Genomic DNA, 7083 nt, shown 5'->3' with positions numbered 1-7083 from the left:
ATGGGGTGTTTTTCCTTTTAGCATAAGAGGCCTTCCTTTGAGCACTTGACTGCCCCTTCTGAATCTCGGACATGCTTTTGCGGCGCTGCACGCGTGACCCTCGTAACTTTTCATTCAAAACATCTCTATCATCAACTGTTAGTTCCATATTTTTCTTCTGATAACATGCTCGGCTACGAGAGTTTCTCTGTATACTTTTAGCTCGGTCGGTGTCATGGGTAACACCGGAGGCGTCTAATGGTGGAGACAATAATGTTGCATCATCATGGAATGAGTCTGTATAGTTAGGCCTATCGGCGGTGGCTTTTTAAAAGAAGGTGTGCAAGCATCATTAGCGAGGGGGTAATGTTGTCATGTGAAAATAATGTTTTAGTGAGTAATGAATATCAGAACATTCTTCTCGTACTCAAAAATAATTAATTTGCATTAAGATCAAGCATATGACTATTTGCATCAATTAAATTAAGTCGTGTCTACGGCAATGCTTATTTGTCAGTCAAGGTGAAAGTAAAGCAAATGTTGGTATGAGAAGGTATGCTATATAAATGAATAACAACCATATTTACCTGAATTAGTTAGTCGTCGTAGATTTTCATCTGCCATTAACTTATCCTTTTTCCTCCGATAAGCTGCTCTCCTAAGTGAATTTATATGATCTCTCTTGCGATCTTCCTCGGTTATATGACACGTTTCTTCAAGTATACTCTCGTCAGCGTCTGGTGTCATTGAGGACATAGTTTAATTGTAGTGAGAAAAAAATGACCTGACCACTTTGATGACAATATTATTCACAAGTCGATTACCATTTTGATCATTGTCATTAACCAGACCAGATGTCTCAGTAGATGTAGCAGTAAATGCTGAATCAGAATGCGCTAATGTTGTATAGGCGGAGCTAGTTGGGTTGTCTGGTTAAACATGGTTAATAAAATATAGACAAAATATAATTGCTAAGAAATGAATTGAAGATAACAATGGTAATGGTTAGAACAGTTGATTCTTACCAGATAAATTAACGGCGCGGAGTCTATCTTCTTCGAGACCACACTCTTTTTTCCTACGATAAGAAGCTCTCCTAAGGGCGTTTCTATGAGCTCTTTTGTGATCCTCTTCCGTCATTGCGGCATTATCTTTGGTGACATTCTGGTCATCTGACTCAAAATGATAGGTCAGTATTATATTATGACATACCAAGTTTACATGTAGTGAGTAAAACGTAATCTGACCACATTGATGACAACATTATTCACAAGTCGATTACCATTTTGATCATTGTCATTAACCAGCCAAGATGTCTCCATAGATGCACCATTAAATGCTGAATCAGAATGCGCTAATGTTGTATAGGCGGAGCTAGTTGAGTTGTCTGGTTAAACATGGTTAATAAAATATACACAAAAATTAATAGTTAAGAAATGACTTGAAGATAATATTGATAATGGTTAGAACATTTGATTCTTACCAGATATAATAATGGCGCGGAATTTATCTTCTTCGAGAGCACGCTCTTTTTTCCTACGACAAGAAGCTCTCCTAAGGATGTTTGTATGAGCTCTTTTATGATCTTCTTTCGTTGTTGCGGCATTATCTTTGGTGACATTCAGGTCATCTGATTGAAAATGATAGGTTAGTATTATACCAAGGGGACGCCACGCATGAAAAGTGATAAACAATGAGTAAATCATGTACCCGAGATCACAAGTCTAGGTTGACAAACATTCGTGATATCACCTAGGGCACGACGTTCAACCGTGTGTCCATCGACTTGTTGTTTTTTCAAAACATGTGTCTTGCTAATGCGATAAGATTCCCGCCTCCACGCGTTATTAAGTTCCCTATGGTCTACAAAATGAATTCAACATATGGTAGTTAGTGAATATCAACAGCCACTGCATGTGGCAAAATTTTGTCTAGAATTCGTGGAGATGACATTGGCACAAAATATAAGAAAACAGTTCCACAAGTTAAATGTCGCAAATATTATTCATCAACATGCAGGTAAACAAATTACCAGATTTCGACAAGCAGGGCTGTTGAACCTCTATATCTAACACAATGTCTTGGATTTTTTTCATATGCTTAGCTGCACGACTTTGTGTTTGGTCAGGTTCCTTTGATATATGACTTAGATCGATGGATCTGATGTCGTCTGCAACATGTCAAAATCATTAAACACAAAGACCATAATGTTTTGTCGCACCACCTATATATCAGATCATAATCGATGTTAGATAAGCATCCGTGGGGAATACCAGTTAGCTTTGTCGCACCATCGTTATCTTCGTCTGGAGGTTCACCGCCTATAGGTTACGAATATGACAAAATTGATACATGTTGTAAATGAAACTGACCTTTATTAAGTGCACTATTGGAAATTTAAATAAGTATGAGTTGGTACCAATAGTATTTTTGCCAGCTACATTCGTGCGCCAATCAAGACTTGGATATTTGGAACCCAACAACAAATCATCACGATGGTCTTCAATCCGTTGCGAACTTGTGCCACCTGTAGAGTTGTACCCAATAAAAAAAGCAAAATCAAATATATTAAGGTATTTGTAATGCGGCTGAGCGAGTACCACCTTCATTTATACTAAAATCCAAATTCTTTATGTTCGGATCTGTGAATAAAGCCTCATTATGCTCTCCATCCGGAAACGACAATGTTAAATCTATAGAGTAATAACCATCATGAATATAAGGACAATGATATAAACGTCGTATCTACATGGCAACATTACCAACAATATTCACACAAGCAATATCCCCACCATTTTGAATTATGGGTAAGATGCTTGCATTGTTATCGCAACTATTGTAGAGCTTGTAAGGCCTGAAAAGCACAGATGTAGTTTTGTGAATATCAGAAATTCACAGAACTCATCTGTAGCACATTATGATAGCTAGAAGCATGCCCGTATAATTAACTTCAACAGTTATCAAGCTTTTAAGGCCTGCAAAAGATGATAATAAAAGCTTGCGAATAACATAGAAATGCAGCATACCCGTAGTAACGACCTCTTCTGGTTGCTGATCAACCGCCTTGCTTCTTGAATTACCCATAAGGACCTATGCAATTACACACAACTTACAATTAATGACCTCTGCCTGCTGTGAAGTAAGGGTGAGGATTCATTTGACTGCTCGTGCATTGACAATATAGTAGCCGTCCTCAATCTAAAACATAGGGATTATAGATATTCTATATCATTTAACTGTTGTAGTGGCAATGACAATAGGGTAATCATTTATGGTGTGCTGGCATGAGTCTATAGAATCATTGTGTTCTCAACATAGCAATTACCACCAGAGCATTGTAATTACTAAATAGGTAGTGTGCATTGTCTTAAGATTATGAGGCCAAGTGGCTACCAGAACAATATAGTTGGTAGTTGGTACGTCTGCAATGTCAAGCCAAGTTTTTCTTTCCCATTCAAAACGGTGGTTCATCTGGTAGGATCAAGTTTTTTCACCTTACTATTGTTTATGGTCAGACTGTAGGTGGACTCAATCAATTTCAACCATCTGATGAACACCTGGCATACAAACATTGACTATTTCCTGTTGGCATAGAAACCTTAACCGTTGCATGGAAACTATCTGGCAAGTGTCATAACTACCTTATGTTTGTGTCACTTTTTGCATGTGATGCTGTTTCGGGGCTGGAAACTGGAGATCCTCTGAAGTTGTGAGCTGCAAACTCGATGCACTTGCCAGATGCTGCTGCTGATGACACCGTACCCGAGGGCCGTCACCAGCCCCAAACTTCGGTCAGTTATGTGCACGTAAAATAAATGATTGTTGCCACTTCATGCTTATACTGACACCGGCAATGAGATGATCACCACCTGCACGAATTAGGGGCTGACAAAGTGAGAAAAACAGGTATGTCTACGTTGATACATTGATGAATGGTTTTATTTCCAATTCAAAACGGTGGTTCATCTGGGAGGGTCAAGTTTTTTCACCTTGTTATTGTATATAGTCAGAATGTAGTTGGACTTAATCAATTTCAACCATGTTTCACATCACCTGCAATAGAAACATAATGTTCGTGCATTGTCACGGGCTTATAAACAACTAGATGACACCCCGCGCGTTGCTGCGGGAATTTGTAGTAGTATATAGGAGGATTTATAGAGTGGGAAATAGTGAAATTTATGAAAACAATAACATAAATACATGTCTACTTCAACCTTTGAATGGTATAAAAAGTCAGGCAAAATAATAGATGGCTGAGCATCTCCATATTTGCATAATTAGAAGAATGCATCACCAACATTAAGAGAAGTAACATATATTGTAATGAGATTTTTCTCATAATATTTCATGATAATATCATTTGTTTGTCTATTAGAAGTGCATCAAAGCAGGAAACAAATATTATTCATACTAATTTGCGAGCCTCGCGGTGTTAATGTGCCCGGATAGTAATCATCTTGCATTCTCCACCTTGATCCACTTATTGAGCGAAAGCTAACCAGCTATACGAAATGACATGGTTCCTGAGTAGACACATGTACACTCCATTTCAATTAAATTGAAGGACAATGAGAACAGCCCATACCTGATCCTCTAAGCGAGGAAAAACCATTGAAGTTAGGATTGTTATTAGTAGCATAACAATCAAATACTGATATTCTAACTATAAAAAAATGTATAGTAAGTATAGACAATGCAAGTATGTTCATAAGAGTCACTTCATATATATTTTTTCATTTATGTAGGTAGATGATTGTTGTGACAACAGTTGAACCGTGCAGCATGAAAAGAAGAACATTGTCAATCACACAATTGTATCACTCATGTAATATAATGATCCCATAAAAGTCACAATGGAATACTACTCACAGAGAACAAATTACCTGAAAATGAATCCCAATATGCCAATATGCCATACGTAGTGATTCTACAAAACAACCAGAGAAGAGCAATAAAAGTACTCAGTTCGTACTAAATTAATGTGTGAGAGGAAGGGAGATAGAGAGATGCAGTTGTAGTTGGGAACAAAACATGGTAGCTTCATCTGTTTCTTCATTCCAGAACCCTAAAGAACACAAAAGGAAGAAGAAAATTTCACCATCTAGCGCCTCCAATAAAAAACAACCAGACTGGAGAAGCATCAATGATCCGTCGCATCTTGACACATGTGTATCTGCAATAGCTGAGTTAGATAGCAGTTTGGGGTATAAGACTGACCGGATTATTGCCTCGGAGGAGGTCGCTGGAGATGGAAAAGAGCTGCCTACCATGAAATTTCCGACCACACACAAATCAGAACATCAAACCAAGCTAACTCAAAAATTACGTTCAGATCTGAGAACATTGAGAGGAAAAGAGAGCACCCACCTCTGGCGCAAGTGATGTTGGAGGAGGACAGCAGCAGTGGCACGTACAGGTACATCTCGTCTTGTCGACGATCGCGGGGCTCCGAGAGAGGTAGAGATAGAGGGAAGGATCATGAGGCTCCGAGCCGGCGGCAGTGAGCGGATCTTCGACGGCGACTGTGAAGGCTTGGCCGGCGGCAGTGAGCGGATCTTCGATGGCGACTGTGAAGGCTTGGCCGGCGGCAGCATAGTATAGAGAGAGAGGTAGAGATGGGGAAGATGAGAAGAATCGATCAGCTTTTTTTGAAGATCGGTGTAGATTTTTTTCAGATTAATAAGCTAAGCTGCTAAGGCGAAACGTCAAAGATAACGCCTCCGGATAATATCCGGTATCAGCGCTGCCATTAAATGGATCCATCGCCTACGTCCCCGCGCAGGCCAGAAAAGATTACCCGACTGCATGCATTATTCTAGCGAATTAATGTTAAACGTTAATCAAGGAAACGGACGACTTACTTTCCAGTAATTTCACCACGAGTGAGTACTATTGCGATCCTATTTTGATGCTTCACTGCATGCACGTATTAAATACGGTTTACTGGGCATTCCTAGCGAGATGGACTCTCGCATGCACAGGCTGCTATCAATAAACATTTTTATCTGATGCATGTGGGAGGCCGCCGAAGATTACGCTTGCCATGTAAATAACTGACCGTGAAAGCCTATGTGGCAAAATGCTGACGTGGATGTTGTGCATGTTGAGAGAATGCTAGTAATGGGGATCAACTTCTTAAGAATGTAAGATTACTGTTGGCATAAGATCCTTAACCGTTGCATGGAAACTATTAGATTCAAGTGTCATAACTACCTTATGTTTGTGTCATTGTTTGCATGTGATGCTGCTTTGGGGCTGGAAACTGGAGATCCTCTGAAGTTGTGAGCTGCAAACTCGATGCACTTGCCAAATGCTGCTGCTGATGACACCGTCCCGAAGGGCCGTCACCAGCCCCAGCTCCCTGTCAGTTATGTGCACGTAAAAAAATGACTTTTGCCACTTGATGCTTATACTGACACCGGCAATGAGATGATTCACCGCCTGCAAGAATTAGGGGCTGACAAAATGAGAAAAACAGGTATGGCCTCGGCATATTAGACATGTTGGTGTAATTTAACAATGTCAAAGTCATTGAATGGTGACGCAATTTGTACTTTTTGATTTCAGGTTCTCAAATCTTGCACAGTACGCCCACGGTCCTGATCCGAGATCACAATGTCAGTTTTTGTTCAGTATGACCACGGTACAGATCAGAGATCAAGAGTTGTAAAAGTTAGCAGTAGAAATTGAAAAGGTTAGAATACATAAACGCCCGACCTGAAATTGCAACCGCCGGTCCAGATAGTGTCCGGCGGCGATTGGATCCGCTGACCAGCGACGGATCCGCTGAACAAATATCTTTGCACTCGGACGGCGGCGTCGCCGGTTTTAACAGGCCGTGAAGGAGGTCTACGGTTTCAGCGCTCGTGACGGCGGCCAAGGGTTTGAGCGGCGGGGACGGAATATGCGTGTAGAAAGGGTTTGGCGGCGGCGACTCGCAATGGCATCGAGGGCACGACGATTTTCCGGTCTTTGGGGTTCTGTTTCAGTACGATCATATGTAATTTCGTAGGTTAACCGTGTTAAATCATTTTAGGTCTTTTTTCCAGCTGTGAACCTTCCCGGTTCAGAAAGGGCGTCGTTGTAACTGTGTGTGTTTTT

General features: G+C 40.4%; 1 long non-coding RNA gene across 1 annotated transcript; it reads left to right on the top strand.

Moving 5' to 3' along the window:
- The first annotated feature begins 6324 nt into the window (after positions 1 to 6324).
- Positions 6325 to 6852, top strand: LOC119367004. Its single transcript, XR_005176169.1, has 2 exons — positions 6325 to 6460; positions 6550 to 6852. It is a non-coding gene; the product is annotated as an uncharacterized LOC119367004 (long non-coding RNA).
- Positions 6853 to 7083: the final 231 nt, after the last annotated feature.

The sequence above is a fragment of the Triticum dicoccoides genome, chromosome 2B (assembly GCF_002162155.2).
Source record: "Triticum dicoccoides isolate Atlit2015 ecotype Zavitan chromosome 2B, WEW_v2.0, whole genome shotgun sequence".
NCBI classification, from domain to species: domain Eukaryota; kingdom Viridiplantae; phylum Streptophyta; class Magnoliopsida; order Poales; family Poaceae; genus Triticum; species Triticum dicoccoides.
The sequence above is the reverse complement of the archived record's forward strand: the minus strand, read 5'-3'. Positions and strand labels throughout refer to the sequence as shown.